This window comes from Mus caroli, unplaced genomic scaffold (assembly GCF_978045245.1).
Source record: "Mus caroli unplaced genomic scaffold, Mus_caroli_1 scaffold_9, whole genome shotgun sequence".
NCBI lineage: Eukaryota > Metazoa > Chordata > Mammalia > Rodentia > Muridae > Mus > Mus caroli.
The window spans coordinates 112,352,189-112,370,451 of NW_028227264.1; positions in this window are offsets into that span (position 1 = coordinate 112,352,189).

Below are 18,263 nucleotides of genomic sequence, written 5' to 3' on the forward strand. Positions count from 1 at the left end.
GGATGTGAGCTTGTATGTGTATCATATTTTAAGTATAGTGTGGTCTCTTATGGTACAGTAATTTTTAAAAGACACACTATTACATGGCCCAGAATGTACTATGATTTCTTGCCTTATTTATGGTGACAAAAGAAGAATAACAGAAAAAGACAATAGAAAGCTCTCCAGACACAGAGTGAGTGAGTGGGCAAAGACAGAAAGATATGAAAATACATGTCAGCTAGGAAAGAAAGAGGAGAGCAGCTAGAGAAATGTCCTCTATACCAAGTGGAAAAGAGAAGAATAGTGAGGAGGAAGAGGAGGAGGAGGAGGAGGAGGACAGGAGGAGGAGGAAGAATAAGAACAAAAACAAGAAGACAATCAAATACTACTTATAAAAATCAAAGGTAAAATGTCCTAGATGTGTAGATAAATTTACAAGCAAAAAGATTCACATTGTTTTAAGGAAAAAAAAAACCCAGAGATAAATCCTCAACATGTAAGCATTGAGAACATCGATGCACAACTTTGTATATCAGGTAAATAGTACTAGCTATTAATGAATTAAAGGAAGAATAGGATGGCCTTATGAGCATGGGATCCCAGAGCACATGGATGGACCCCTCATGAGCGTGGGATCCCAGAGCACATGGATGGACCTCTCATGAGTGTGGGATCCCAGAGCACATGGATGTGCCCCTCTTGGAGGCATCCAGGGCAGGGGCTTGCTGAGACTTAGAGACTTCCATAATATGCATTACATTGTACAATTTTATATTCTTCCTTTTCATGAATGAGAGTACACTTTGGTAACACATCATCACTTGACATTTTCTCCAGGAAGCAAGCCAGCTTAATCGACTAGAGTTGAGTTGGTCTCCATTTCGTTCCAATCTTTCTCAAGTACTTTTCTCACTCAATACTCAAACTATTCGTTCCAGAGACTGCACTCTTTCTTTTTCTGGGGTTTAATTATTTAGTAATATTTATTAACTGGATAAAACAGTGGGTCTGATCATGACATTTCAGACATGTGAATAGTGTGCCTGACCACATTTATGTCCATAAGGTGCTCTGGCCACACCTTTCCTCTCAGTGGTTTCTTCTTTGGAAACTCCCCATCTAACATTTATGTCTTGAGAAAACAATAAGTTCTGTTTTGATAGCATGCATTCGTCCTATCTTTCTGAAACTTAGTTTGTTCCCCTTACGTATAACTATTCTAAAATAAAAATATTTCAGTATACGCATGGCTCTACCAAGGGAGCAGAAATGAAAAAAATGAATGAGAGAGAAAATATCTATGTAACTTCTTTTTGGAAAATGTACATATTTATATTTCGTATGACAAAAAATGGCTGTAAACAACTTCCATAGAGTTACCTAATACCTAAGCAACTGTTGTCCTCAGTGCAATGGGAACTTAAAGACAAAGTTTTATCTTAAATATTGTATCAGTTAAGGATTTATTTGACTCAGTAGAGATATTTTGTTAAATATGGCATGGTTCACAGAAACAGTTTTGAGAGAAGCAAACTAATGAGAAATATTTTAGTATTCACCACAAAACAATGCTTCTTAAAGCAATTTTATAACACTGAATTCTTCGCTGAAATAAATTTTAGGTATAAGATAGACTCTTCATAGAAACATGAATATAGTGAAAAAAAGATAAAATGATTTCATAAGAATATAAAAACTAGGACCACAGTTTACAAATCTTTTCACCGAAAACAAGCAATTATTATGTCCCTAAACTTGATCAAAGATGATAAATATACCAGTCAATAATCAGCTTTTACAGTGAAACAACTTGAGCCTGGAAATCTAATTGTGCATATCTGATCTGGGTAGTGTCTTGTGATTACCCAGGTAATTACTCTGCTCACTTATTTCATATTTGCCATTTCTGAGAGAATGGTTCATTTTCTATAAGAAGTCAGTTTCGCAGGAATGTTCCATATTACTAATAAACACCTGACACTTCGTCCTATTCCCCAAAGTAAATACAGTAGCAAATAGTCATAAAAATTCCTTTTTGTCTCTTAGTGTGTTTTGAGTATCACAACATCAATGTACATGTGAATTAAAATCATTCTCTAATAGCTCAACCGTTGTGAGCCAACCATACAGTCTCTGATTCCCTGACTTCATCAACTCCAAATTTTATATTAGTAGAAGACAAGGTATTTGTTAAAACTGTGGCTGGTAAGGCATCTAAGTAGGTAAAAGTGCTTGCTGATAAGGCTAATAACGTGTGTGTGTGTGTGTGTTGAGAGAGAGAGAGACATAGACAGAGAGAGAGACACACACACACAGAGACACACACACACCCAGACAGAGAGAGAGAGAGAGCATGTATGCTGAATGGGAACTTATGAGGGAATGTTTTTATTTTTCCAAGTTTCATTTGTGTCTATTAAATTACATAAGCTTAAGGTACACTTAGAGACCATTTAACACAGGCTTGTACTATGAGAAGATGATCACAGTGAATCCAATTGACACAAGCATCCTCTCTCAAAGATAGCTTGTGGATATGGTGAGAAAATGTAACAGCTGCTGTCTTGTTGGTAACTATAGTCACCATACACACTGTCCATTTGATTATTTACAATTTACTCATTTTACAGTTAATATCCATGTCATTTGGCCAGCAACTAACTTCCTTAAGCCTTAGTTTCCAGTAAAGATCAGTCTTGTCTGTTTTTATAATTTCAACATTTTAAAGTGTTATATATTAATTATATCTCACAGCACCTGTTTCTTTTGTCTGGATTATTTTACTTAGCCTAAACTTTTTCATGTTCTTCCAAGTTGTGTCAATTAGCATGATTCCTTTGTTTTGTATATGTAAACATATATTCTATCATATCTATATATAAAATATGCAAACAATATTCTATCATATCTGTACATATATACTCATTTTACATTCATTCATGTATCAGTAGGCATGTGAGTTGTCTCCTTATCTTGACTTTGAATAATGCTACAGTGATGGAAATATGAAAACATCTTTGGGATGGAAATTTTATTCTCTTTGGGCATATAGGCAGAAGTAGGGGTGCTGTCTTTTTTCATAACCCCATTTTTTAAATATTTTGAGAAACTTCTAAATTCTTTTACAAATAAGCCTCACAAGATTCCATTCCCACTAACAGTGCAATTTGCTTTAAGTCATCATGGATGTAAACACAGTTGTCTTGTGCCATTTTATAAACTGTTATCCAACAAGTATGGGGTGATGCGTTACTGTGTTTGGATTTCCTTTGCTCTGATGTTTACTAAGCTGGGAGACCGATTTTACCTGTTGTTCAACTCTGACATCTTTGGAAAAATAGCTATTGAGGTTTTCGGCCCCCATTCTCATTCAGGTGGAGGGATGTTTTACTTGGTTATCATGCAGCTGATAAGACTGTGTGCTGTTAGTTATCAGTTTCACAATGTAAAAGAGGATTGAAGGAGTGAAAAAAACCCACTACATATAATCTTTTAATTCAACCATCTATTCTCGGTACTTGTTGCAATAAAAGATTTGGCATTCGTGAATCTTATCAAAATGGTTTTGCCACTATTTGCTTCCCTTCAGATACCCTTGAAACCACATTTGTCTCAAGAACCTCTCACAAGTGAGAGAATCATCTCATCTTTCTTTTTAGCCAACTGAACTTTGATCACAAGTAGTAGTCTATATCCATACTATAATCTTTGCCTCTGTATTTCTCACTATCAAATAAAATTATTTGTTTTGTGGCTTGTATGAACCCCACTCCCAGTGTGGAGTACAAACTAAGTGTAGAGTACTTCTTAGTAGTTTTTGTTTTGCTAATTTTTCTTGTTAGGACCCAGAGGTTAATTGGAATATATAATAACATGGCACTTGTGGATAAAAATAAATAATAGGAATTTGTAATTTATTTTGTGTAGGATAGAGTTTTCATTGTTCAGTCTTGGTTGGGAGGTGTTTTCTTTCCCAGTACTAAGTTCTATCTCACCAAGAATAAGTGAAAAATTACAAGCAACAAAAAGTTATATGAAAATGACACCATATCCTTAGAAAATATTTTATATTCTTTCAATTAAATTGGCAACCTCTTATCCAAAGATCAAATTTGTCTTCATGAGAATAGTTGCAGGGTAAATAAACCATTCTTTGTTGTACAAATTACAAATATGTACAAATATGCTTCTATTTGTTTTTAAAATATTCAGGTGTTGTGGTTATTTTAAAAAATGGTTGTTTTAAGTGGATAATAATGGGGAGGACTGGTGGTATGGAGGTAGGGAAATCCTCTTGGAGACTGAGGAAAGGGGGATGTGGGATGTGGAATGCTCAGAAGGTGGATCAGGAGAGGGATTAAAGTCTTGACTAAAGAAAATAAATATAATATAATATAATATAATATAATATAATATAATATAATATAATCTGCTTTCAATTTACTTGAGTTCAAAATGACTTTCTACAGTATAGAAGTGTGCTACACAGTCATATGAGCAATTACTAAATTGTGATATGTGTTTTATATGCAGATCATCATTTACTGGCGGCATTATCATAGCTACCACACAGAAAATTAAAGGGAATAAGTGACTCCAGTGCACACACAGAGTCAAGAAATGAAAAGCATCATCTATTTCTCCCAAAGTCGCAAGATTCTAAGGTATTTCTCTTTTTCTTCAGAGAAATGGGATATGGTAAAAAGTTGATCATGTATTATGTTCATGTAATATATATATATATATATATATATATATATATATATATATATATATAATTTGTATTTTAAAATTCTTTCTAAATCTTTGCATCTATATTTCCTGTTGAAATAAATTTTTGTTAATTTTTTATTAACCTACATGAAATACATATATAATATACTTCATATTCAGCATGCTTATTGCTTTTGTGACCAACAGATCTAGTTTCCTGACTGATTCTAATACTTAGCTCTATTGTTTCAATGATTGAGCCAAATATCTTGTACTAGAGGAGTCTTCAAGGAATGTTTTGTTTTCAGTATTGGGAATAATATATGTCATATATTATATTACATTATTATGTATTTTAAATGCTTGTTGAATACACATCATTATTGAGTTATGTATAAACTTAACTAAAATCCTAACCCCAGACTAGAAACTCTCCATTGAAATGAATGCTTTACAAACTACTTTCAGCATCACTTGATATATCCCTCAGGAATAAAACTAGAAAGATAATAACTGTTGTCGTTTCCTTTCACATGCTGTGATAAAATATCCTGCCAACCAACAACTTGGGGGATAAAAGATTTATTTTAGCTCAGAATTCCAGATTTAGCCTTCTACTGTGGAGATTTTAGCTGCAGGAGCTTGAGTCAGCTGGTCACATCACATGAATAGTCAAGAACAGGGAAAGAAATAGTATGTCTCTGGTTAGCTGCTTACTTAGTAACTCAGCTTGTTACTCCCCTCACAGTCCCCCCACTCTTAGACAGTTCAAATTTCCTGCCTAGGGGATGGTGCTTCCCACAGTGAGCTAGTTCTCCCTATATCAATTAATGTAATTAAGTCAACCTGCCACAGTCATACTCACAGTCCAACCCAATGCAGACAGAGCTTCATTGAGAATCACTTCCCAGGTGATTCAAGGTTGTGTCAATCTGCCAATTAATGCTAGAAATTACATTAATTAGTAGAGTTATAAACAGTTCTGCAATTATAGATACTTTTAAGGGACATCATAAAACCAAGCAGTGAAATTGTAGCACAATCTATTTTACTATTTTAAGTAGATTTCTTCCTAAGAACTTTTAAAAATTATTCACTCCTACAGAATGAAAAATTAAAATAACTTTTAATAAAGAGTGTCCTCTATGAGTCAACTCAGAGATGAGAGCTTTCAAGATCATGTCTAGAAATTTTAGGAAGTACTTAAATTTTCATTATTCCATAGAAGTAGTCCTTGTTCAAAACAACACCACCAAAAAAAGAAAAAAGAAAAAAAAGAAAAAAGAAAATAATAATGAGGCAAGAATTATAAGTGAGAGAGGAAGAAACCAACTATGATTGTAGGTGGCTCAATAATCAAAGTAAATAGAGTGAAAACATTAAGTGTTTAACATCACAATGGTATGAAATCATACTGGCCTTCAGTAGAGTCAAATAATAGAAACTCATCTGCTATGTAATTAAAAGACATAACTTTTTCCAATAGAAATGGAGCTTTGTTGTTCACACTATGGCCATGCTCTAAGGTATTGGAAACTCATGAATTTCTCCTCTGGTTTAAATCTATTGTTTCCATAAAAATTGAAATTTATGAACATACAATTGTTATGTAAATTTAGAATTTTTCCAAGTGCATATTTCAGAAAACCTGTAATCTAAGAAAGGTATATTACTAAATACTCCTCTCTCCCTCTCTGTCTCTCTATCTCTCTCTCTGTCTCTGTCTCTCTCTCTCTGTCTGTCTGTCTCTCTCTCTCTCTCCTGTAAAACAGACATTTTGGGGTTGAAATGATACATTCTTGGTGAATATTTTACTGGAGAAGGTATTAGAAAATGTGATTTGCAATGAAAAGAGGAACAATCGATGGACTACACTTTCCTTTGACATTATCATAATTAAGATAATTGGGATTCCAAGAATCAGAGATGACTTGTAAAAGCCAGTTTTTAAGAAAGTATTGCAGTTCTTTTAATTAAAAACAAACAAACAAACAAAAAAAAAACTACTGACGATTGTTAATTAGAAAGAAAAAAATCAAACATTTTCCTCACTTTTCTCCCATGTCAATCACCTTCCTGTTACTATGTTAAACATCTGAGATAATCATGTCATAGGAAATTTTATGTTGGATCAAGGTTTAGAGATACTTCTCCACAGTCACTTAGCCTTACTTCTTTGTGTTTCTGATAGGGCAATCATGAGAGAAAGCATGTAATGAAAGTAGCCTGTACCCTATGGTGTTTGGAAAGTGCAAGTGGTGAGGAAAAGAGAGTTCCTGAAGCTGTGGTCCTGGTGTCATTTCAAGAGTACACTCCCAGTACTCTAGCTTGCTCACCTAGGTTCCATCTTTTAAAAGTTCTACAATTTCCTTGTTTGTGGGCTGGGCCCAGGCCTTTTACACTCAGGAATTTAGAGGACAATTCAGAACCAAACTCTAGCATTTACATTATCTGAATTTTATTGTCTTATAGTACAATCTCTAGATTTAAATTATTCTGGAAGCATCTATTTTAGTAGTTGTTGCATATTATTTCACTGCTACAAATATTTTTATCCAAAATCTATTTATCTATTTCTCTATCTATATCTCTATCTATGTCTCTATGTCTTTATATCTCTATCTATCTATCTATCTATCTATCTATCTATCTATCTATCATCTACCAATCATCTATCTATCTATTATCTATTCATCTAATATATTCTGTTGTGTATAGTTTGGATGTGCCCATGCTATGATGTACACATGATGGCATGATATGGGACAGCTGGTTCTTTTCTTTGAGTTTTGCGGGCAAATGGATGGAACTAGAAAATATCATTTTGAGTGAGGTAACTCAGACCCAAAAGGACATGTATGGTATGTACTCACTAATAAGTGGATATTAGCCAAAAAAAAAAAAAAAAAAAAGTACAGAATACCCAAGATACAGTCTACAGAATCCAAAAAGTTCAACAAGCTGAAGGGCTCAAGTGAGGACACCCCAGTCCCACTTGGAAGAGAAAGGAAAGCAATCACAAAGTGGGAAAGATGGAGGGACCTGGGAGGGAAACAGGACAGGGAGGAGCAGGGAAGAGGGGAACATGATCTGGTATTGGGTGAGGGAAAAGGACTGAAGTCCTGCGGCCTAGCAGAAAGAATGGAAACAGACAACCTAGGGAGATCAGAGGTTGGGAGGATTCTCTAGAATGTACCAGAGACCTGGGGGGTGAGAGACTCTCAGGTCTCAAAGGGAGGGACCTTAAATGAAATGCCCTACAGTGGGGAGACGAAACTTGTAGAGCCCACCTCCAGCAGAAAGACAGGACATCAAGGAAGGGATGGAGTTGCCATCCCACAGTCAAATCTCTGACTCATAATTGTTCTTATCTGAAAGAACTGCAGGGATTTTAATGGAGATGAGCCTGAGAAAAAGAAGATCCAGGGATAGGCCCAAAGTGGGATCCTGCTCAAAGGGAGGCCCTAAGGCCTGACACTATTACTAAAGCTATAGAGTGCTCACAAAAGAGGACCTAGCATGATTGCCCCCCCCCCCCCGAAAGACCCAACAAGTAGCTGAAAGAGTCAGATGCAGATATTTGCATCCAATCAATGGACAGAAGCTGTTGAGCCCTGTGGTTGAATTATGGGAAAGCTGGAAGAAGCTGAGGAGGAGCGGGACCCTGTAGGAGGACCAGCAGTCTCAACATGGATCTCTGAGATCTCTTAAACACTGGTCCACCAACCAGGCAGCATACATCAGCAGATATGAGGCCCCCAACACATATACAGCAAAGGGCTGCTGGGTCTAGGTTCAATCAAAGATGATGCAGCTAACCTTCAAGAGACTGGAGACCTCGGGGTGTTTAGACGTTTGGTGGGGTGGAGGCGGGGACATCCACTTGGAGACAGAGGGGTAGGGAGGAGGTATGGGATGTGAAACAGTCAGAGGGTAGACTTGGAGGGAATAACTTCTGGAGTGCAAAAAAATGATTAAATAAAAAGAAGGGGGCTGGTGAGATGGCTCAGTGGGTAAGAGCACCCGACTGCTCTTCTGAAGGTCCAGAGTTCAAATCCCAGCAACCACATGGTGGCTCACAACCATCTGTAATGAGATCTGACTCCCTCTTCTGGTGTGTCTGAAGACAGCTACAGTGTACTTACATATAATAAATAAATAAATATTTTAAAAAAAGAAGGAATATTTTTAAAAAGAAGAAAAAGGGCCTTAAGCAAGGTGCTGCTGCTCTTCTCAAACGAGAAGACTGAACAGCAGATTATCAGGACCCTTCCATGACAGGGTAGGGATACACACTGTGGATTTTAATGGTCCCACAGACCATCCAATATTCCATGTAGAAAATACCACACTGGAACACTTAGACTGTGGGCTAATCGTCTGCGGTCACGTGATCAAATGAAGAGCATAGATATGCTTACCTGCATGGAAAGATAAGGGATAACGAATCCAAGTATAGTCAAGACAAGGAACTCTGAGCTATCTTTTTGTGGTTAGTAAAAACAGGTAGAATTACAGACTTTGTCTCCTGAACATGGGGAATTACAGATTGTCTCCTGCGACAATAAATAAAGAAATGACCATTACTGTATTTCTGTACTTAGTAGTTACATACAGCTATACCAAGAATAATGTTGATATATTTCAATGTTTGACCTTCAAAGACTTAAAGCAATGAAAAACAAAAAGGAGTATTGACCAAATTATAGGTGATATTGATGTTCACCCTCTTGCCTTCCAAGAAACATTTAGCATGAGTTTGTGGAAGATCTATCAATATGTAAGTACTACAAAAAGAAGTTCAAAGCAAGTTCATGAAGAAGAGGAAGAGGAATATATGGTAACCATATATACTTTGTTCCATTTAGGAAGAAGAAAGGAGAAATGTGGTTACTATGCTATAACATATCAGACATTAGAGAGATGTCAGGGGACATGACAAAGTTCTAGTTACAATTATCAAATGGACTATCTTCTTTCCTTCTAATCTCCAAAACCTACAATGCAAGGATAACCAAGCATTTAAATTTGCAGATGATAGAAGCAGAATAAATGTTGAACTTAAAATATGTCAATATCAACCAAACAGATAACATTTGTTTGGAGCATGGAAGTGATTATTAATTTACTCTTAATTGTATATCAAGTATATTGTAATATAGAGGAAATAACAAAAGAGATTAGTCATCTACTGAGATGAAATAAATAGTGCCCATGATTCATTATCTCTATCTGTCCCTAATTTGCTCTCAATTATAGGAGTAAAGATATGCAATTATCTACTTATGTAATATTTCTCCAGGCTTCTTAAATTTTGAGTGATGAAACAATGAACAAGCAGATTGGCTGTGCTATGGGGGTTTTCCAGCTGTAACAAGTTGTGACATTCATGTTTCACAATGCTTCTGGTGGAGATAGAAGTCTGTAAAATTTAGCCAACACTGTGATTTCATGTGTAATCAACATATAAAGATCAATATTACCCCTCCCCCAATCAGTCTTCACTCTTAGGTCATGAGAATTGGAGGCAAATACTTTTACCAACTGAGTCATCTGGCGAGCTCCTTATTTCTCTTTTCCTTTTTTGCCCCTTCCCTTCTCCCTCTTGCTCCGCCCCTGCTAGCTCTGGCCCATAGGTTTTTTGTTTGTTTGTTTGTTTGTTTTGTTTCTCATTATGGATGGGTGTGAGCTACCATGTTGTTGCTGGGATTTGAACTCATGACATCTGGAAGAGCAGTCAGTGCTCTTAACCACTAAGAAATCTCACCAGCCCATCCTTATTTCTTAATATATTATGGTTTTTCCCTTTTTTTTTTTGGAAGAGTGTATGGTGTGTGGGTGTGTGTGTAGACATGTGGAAATTAGAGGACACACAGCCACGGGTGTCAGTTCTCAGTTTCCACTTTGAGACAGAGGATTCTCTTTACTTTTACCTGCTTCAGAACCAGGCTAGCTGCCCTGTTAGTCTTCACCCATTGTCATATTTCCACCTCCCATTTTGCTGTGGATGAAATGGAGATCGGCACATGGCTACTGTGTCTGGCTTTATGTACATCCTTGGGAATCCATTTCAAGTTCTCACACATGTGCACCCACCAAGTGAACATCCCAGCCCTGTTTGCACTTTTGATCTCTCAATCCTTTGTTTCCAAATATAGAATAATTTAATAGCCAGGAGGCTGGTTTTGAACCAAAATGACGTTATTTTGAGATGAAAGAGGTAAGCATTACTGAATGTGTGCTTGTCAGTTTTTCACCACTGTGTAACTGCTTTTTATCATAGGCATTTGCATTATGTGATGTACGTAAAATTACTAAGTGGCATCAGATATTTAACTAATTAACCCCTATCAGTGAATGAACAGTGCAGTTAATAAGGTTCCTTGGCTATAATAACACTGACCCATTGAAAGCTGTGTCCTTACCAAACTAGCTGCTCTGTGCTTCCCGAATACATTTAAAGCACCTCTCATGTATAACAACAACAAAAAGATTGTCAGAGTATGATTATCTTATTCTGTACTGCATTATTTTAAATGTAATATTAGGTGATGAGTTTTCTGAAAATGTAACTTGCATTTGACAATGTAAAGTTCTGAATGTTCCTGTCACACACGATGCGAACACCTGGATTATGAAAAGACATTCTCATCCAGATACTTATCAGGCTAGAATTTCTGTTTCATCAGTGGTGGGGGATGTCCTAAGAGCAGTTAAGGAGTGAAATGCAGAAGAATCGGAGAAGCATTTTGCATTTTTTCAAAGCTGAAGACTATTACTTTAATATCATCGGAGTGCTGCTGAGACGACTGTAAAAAGCTTTGTTTCTGGGGTCATGAATGATTTTTCTAAAGAAACAAATCTACAGGATAGCCAGTGTTCTAGATAAACATAAACATAAGCATAAACATAAACAACATCTGATTTTCATGTCCTTTTACAATTAAATTACAGTAGGAAGACAAATAAGGAAACAAATATTGACTGTCGAATGCTGTCTTCTTTCTGGAAAATATCATAGACATTTCAGAGGAATGGAAGAAGGTAAGACATCCCCTTAAGAGTTGTAGATGGTTGGGTTCATTATCTCTGTTTTGGAACAAGAATACATCACAAGTGCACTGTTTGCAGTTTCAATGACAGTAGAGCAAGAGATCTGTGGCTTTTTGATGTGAACTTTCAGGATGTGGTGCACAGCTGCAAGTGTCCGCTGCACCATGATTTTTCCGTGCAGATGCTTCCCTGGAACTGTGTAACACATGGCTTTGAGGGTACTGTGGAAGGTTCTGCAGTACCTGCACTGGTGTAGTACAAAAGCTAGGAAAGACTGCTTCACACATGACACCTAAGCCTCTGCCACAGAGACCAGCAGATTGGCAGAACAGAACAAGTACATAGCTGTGGAGGGGCCGTGGGCATTGATTGACCTTAGGAAAGGTTTCAAACAAAGCCTAAAAGATCATTGAGCATTGAGGATTCTTGAGCTTAGAAATGATTTGTAGATTCTAGAAAGCACTTGTAAATTGTTATTAGTGCCATGTCCAGCATGACTCTCGGGACAGAATTCAGTGGGCAGAGAGAAAATGAAGAAAAGGCAGACATAGGCACAGAATCTTGGAATGCGGTGGTCTGGTCTCTGCATTAGAGAAGCACCAGCAGCCTAGAGGGTCATCCTGTTTTACTACATACAACTGAACAAGAAGGCAGTGTTATTACATACAGAGAAATAAGGAAGGAGGGTTTCCTGGATCACAGAGGCAGGTTTAGCTAATCTCAGAAGGATCAGCCTCTGTACTGGATCAGTGATCACCCTGTAAACATCAAGGTGAGATAGATTCGAGAGGGGTGAGCATTTTCCTTTGCCTTCCCCACAATGGGTGTGAGGCACTGCGGCCTTTGATATTTCCTGTTTGTGTCACAGAGGACTTTATTCAGTGCTTTCCCATATGAGAAGCCAAAAGGTAAAAGACTGGTATTTGTTGTTCTTTAGAGAGTTATAGTTAGAAGAAGTTGAGTTGCCTTGTCCAGCCTTGATACAAAGGCCAAAGCTATTGTATCTTTTTTTTTTTTTTTTTTTTTTGTCTTGCTTAGTTGTTGGCTTATGGAGGCCTGCTTTTGTCAGAAAAGAGGAAGTGTGGGGATCTGGAAGGGGCGGGGGGTGTCTTAGTTTGGGTTTTACAGCTGTGAAGAGACAACATATCCAAGGCAAATCTTATAAAGGACAACATTTAACTGGGGATGGCCTATAGGTTCAGAGGTTCAGTCCATTATCATCAAAGCAGGAGCATGACAGCATCCAGGCAGACATGGTGCAAGAGGAGCTGAGAATTCAACGTCTTCATCCAAAGGCAGACAGGAGCTGACTACCAGACAGCTAGGACAAGGGTCATAAAGCTACAGTGACACACTACCTCCTCCAACAAGGCCACACCTCCTCCAACAAGGCCACACCTCCTCCAACAAGGCCACACCTCCTCCAACAAGGCCACACCTCCTCCAACAAGGCCACACCTCCTCCAACAAGGCCACACCTCCTCCAACAAGGCCACACCTCCTCCAACAAGGCCACACCTCCTCCAACAAGGCCACACCTCCTCCAACAAGGCCACACCTCCTCCAACAAGGCCACACCTCCATATATATGTTTGTATATATAATTGATCTCTTAAGAAAAAAAAAAAAAAGAAAGAAAGAAGCTGACTCAAAATTACCCTTAGGTGTCCTGTAATAGCAGAGACAGACTATTCCTATTCAAGTTTGCTTTTCTTTTGTTTTGACAAACACTAACTAGGCTGGAGAAGATAAGGTTTACTTGGCTTGTGTGTTTATATAAGTTCATCATAGAGGGAAGTCAGGGCAGAAATTCAAAGCAGAAACTTGGAATAGAAAAAAATGAAGGAACACTACTTACTAGCTTGCTCCTTTTGTTAAGCTAAGCTAGCTCTCCTATGCAAGCCAGGCTCATCTGCCTAGGAATGGTGCTTCCCACAATGGACAGGCCCACCCACATTAATCACCAATAGGGAGGACCTCTCATGCACATGGCCACAGGCCTATCTGATACAGGCAGCCCTTAGATTAAAGCTCTCTCCTCCCAAGTGACTCAAGGTGTTTTCAAGTTGACAATAAAAGTGTATCTAGGGCAGAACCTCAATGGCTAGCAGCAGTGATGGAACCCTGAAGTAAAGAACATTAGGTAAGATAGAGTATCGTGCCATTTGCAGCATGGCAGGGTTTTGTCAGAAATCTTTCCTTAGCCTTTAGGAGGAAGGGGAGTTTTCTGATTCTTACAAGATTTTTTGGGTGGGGGTATGGAAATATTCACATCTTGCCATCCTGCCTGGCCCAAGCCTACCTGTTGGAGGGCATAGAGACACCACGGCACATAAGCACTAGGTGGGACCACAAGCTTACCTTGAGCTGCAAGGGGGACTGATGGGAGACCACAGCACAGGATGCTATCAGAGAGAGTTAGAGGAGGATATGACTTGAGACAGGGAGCTAGGAAGTAAGAATGTCTGTGATCTAACAGTTATTGTGAACAACAATCAGATTTGATCATATTTATTATAGTCTATATAATAATAATAGATTTTTAAAAACTTATATAAATTAACTAACTTAATTTATTAATTCAAACAGTTAACATTTTTGACATTTTCATTCCACCAGTGATCTTGAATCTCTGAGACACCAGCTACACTACTATGTATCCTCAGGCTCGTCTGATTTACATAACACCTTAACGTTTTTATTTAAGGAAATTGGAGGAAAGGTTACTTGAAGCAATTAGTTTTGTAATAAAATCTTTCAAGTGAGAAAATAACACTGTATTTCTCCATGGAAAGTTATTACAAATTCTTGGCACCCTTCCTCCCAAAATAATTTATGCTATATTAGAAACACACACACACGTGCGTACATGCACACACACACACACACACACACACACACACACACACAAACTGTGATTACCGCAGTTAAGTCCTCTGAGTGCTAGATTTACATGATTAATAAAGCACTGAAAACATGCAGCAGCACATGTGTTATAAAATAATCATAGCTAATATTTGCCACACACATACGCACACTCATACACACACACATACACACACACACACAAACACACACACACAAACACACACACTGCAGGATTGTCTATGTGCCTGAGCTATATCAGGGAATTAAAAAGAGTCCTTTGTCCTTTTGGCATTTACACTTTAGAGTAGGAAATAAATGTTATAAGCATGTAAACCATCATTTAGCATATTGGAGGAACTACAATAGTTAAAAATAGTACATAGGTTAAGAGGTAGAGAAAGCAGGGGAAGAACTTGCAATTTTACATGGGTGGATCAGAGTCTACTTAGCGAACCAGTGACATTTTAGGAAAGAGCAAAGGAGTGGATGGAATGGTTGAGCGGGCACTGGAAAAAAAAAGACTTCCCAGACTCACACAATTCATGTGAAGACCCCAAATTAGTGTCAATAGTCAAATTACTGTGTATAGTCCATAGAGAGAAGGGGTAGAGTAAGATTGTATCTAACAAGAGCAGTGGGGAGTGTGGCACAAGAGGGCTCAGAGGTATTGGAAAGACACTGGCCAGCATTTTCAGTTCAAGGTGGAACTATTTGTAAGGTTTTAAAGATGGAAATATCATGGTGCACTTTCATTCCTAAAAGATGATTTGAGCTTTTTTACTGAGCATAGACTGGAGCATCCTCTTTAGGTGGCTCCTATGGTGCTGCAAATTAGGAATGACAAGAAGGTAGCATGCAATACTGAGAAATATATTCTGAAGTATTTTGGAACGATTTACAGGTAGGTGAAAGATTAGCTGTAAGACTTCAAGGCAGAAGTGGAGAAGATTCCAAGATGTCTTCCTTGAACAGACATAAGGCTAATGTCCTCAGCCAAAATGAGACAAGGTTTGGGAGTGGGAGGTCTCAGAAAGCTCAAAGGTTGTTCTGATACAATTCCAGATGTCTTTCAGGCAGCTGAGGGGAGATACTGAGTAGATATAAATCTAAACTTAAGAAAATAGATGTGAGCAAACAAATCCACAGCAGTTGACTTGTTTGTATACCATCTGAAAGAGGTTCAGGTTTAATGTTCCAATGACACAATGAATGCACATGGAGTGAGGTTTTGAAATATTCCACTATTTATTGTGAAGCTATAAAGCATAGTCCACACATTTCATCTGCCAGCATGTACTTGTAAAAATGTCCTTGATAAATTAACCTTTAAGCTCAATGGCCCTGCCATGAAGCAGTCACAGTAACAGTATGTAATGTAGCTAAAATCAAAAGACTACACTGTGAGCTCCCTCTGCTGTTAGAAATTCACCAACCTAGAAAACTGGCTAATACTCACGAGACCTAGCTAAATGGAACAGGAATTTGAAGTATAAGCAATATTGAGTTTACAGGCTCACTTGTTTCTTCTGTCTTAGGTTAAAATCATATTAAGATAGTTGGATAAACACTGGGGTGAAAGATTTTGAGAATTTAAAAGCAATCACGTTATTTACATTTTTTAAATTTAATTTTATTTTGTAATTCATTTTTTACACTTCATATTCCAATCCCCTCCCTCCCCATCCACCCTCCACATCCCACACCTCCTCCCCACCCCACCCTGTCTCCACATGGATGACCCCACCCCCCACACTGCCTGACCTCTAGGGATGGAATTGGAGAGAAGCCTGAGGAAAAGAAGGTCCAGCAACAGGCCCAAAGTGTGACCCAGCTCAAGGGGAGGTCCCAAGGCCTGACACTATTACTGAGGCTATGGGACACTCACAAAAAGGGATCTAGCATGAGACCCAACAAGCAGCTTAAAGAGTCAGATGCAGATATTTGCACCCAACCAATGAACAAAAGCAGCTGACCCCTGTTGTTGAACTAGGAAAGGCTGAAAGAAGCTGAGGAGAAGGGTGATCCTGTAGGAGGACCAGCAGTCTCAGTTAATCTGGACCCCCCGAGATCTCTCAAACACTGGACCACCAAGCAGGCAGCATACACCAGCTGATATGAGGCCTCCAACACACATAAAGTAGAGGACTTCCAGGTCAGTGTTCATTCAGAGATGATGCACCTAACCCTCAAGACACATCATTTACCTGTTTAAAGGAACACAGTTGCTTATTTTTCAGTGGAACCATCCAGCATCCAGACAAGAAGCAAATTAAGATAGAAACACTACTTTTCAAAAGGAAAATCATGAACATGCTGCTGTTTCCCAGGCTACAGGTATTTTCCTTAAAAATTAATTTTTTATATTTAGTAACTATCAAGTAGAGTGGCTAACAATTTTGATAAGTTAGTTGGTAGTTAACTGGTAGGCGATAGTGATCTTAACTGTAATCTTTACCGACGATGTTAAATTAATAAAATGGTACATTTTATCTATAAAATAAGATTTCAAATTTGAATCTAACATTTCTGCCTCTAACAAATTATGAACAGTAACAGTAGCACCTTGCTTTGCTACTTAGTATTTTGTAATGTAATAGTGTATCCAGTTATTAAAAAAAAAACTATGTAACAATTGCCTGTGAATATACTAAGACATAAGCTAAACTTGGGGGAAATGTACTTCATAACTCTACACACAGCCCATCAAGACTCAACGATTTAAAGGATGCTATAGTTGCACATGAGTGAATATGTAATGTTGTTGAACAGGACACCATAACAGTGAAACCATACAACTGAGCTGTTCCAGGTTCTTCTCTCCATGTTCTTTAGCTTTTAACTTTAGAGACTAAGTAAGATACTAGTATGTCTCCAATGCACTGGACATTTCACTTTCTGTTATATGAGTATATGACTTTCTTTTTCAAATTGTTCCTGACTGACTCCCTTGGTTAATGTAGATGCCCATCTTTGTTAATTAAGAAATGCAGTTTCCAAAACCAAATTGCTTTGTGTCTGGACTTTGCTATCTTTGTTGGTCTTTTGAGGAACCATTCAACCTTCAGAGGTTTATTTTTCTTTACCTCTGGCTATTTGAAATAATTGGAAATGGATAGGAGTCTAATAGTAGCAACCAAATAACATAAAACAAAACATTTGGAGTTTGTAATACAGTTTGAGATACAAAAGAAATATTCTCTATATACTGTGGGTGCCTATATTTTATAACTACTATATTTTACTTAGTGCTATGGCATATTTTAACTGTCAATTATTTTGTGCATCTATTATTTAGCAGACTTCAATTTATCTAATGGTAACAAATGGTAACATTTGTGTGTGCATGTGTGTATGTGCTTGTGCGTGTGAGTGCATGTGTGTGCGTGTATTATGCTCAGAACCTAAGTAAATGCATGGCAGAAGAGAAGCCAGCAATAAGCATTGCTCACCTTAAGTACAGATATATTAGTGATGCTTTTTAGTGATTATTTAGAGCTGAAAACTTAATTTTAAAATAAAAATTGTTAGAAAGCAGTATATTATTGTTTCCTGAGTGTTTAATAAAATTAGTCACTTAGACATAATAAAAAAGTGAATCAAATAGCTTGTTATAGTACAGAACTCTGCGAACTCTTTTTATTGTGTCT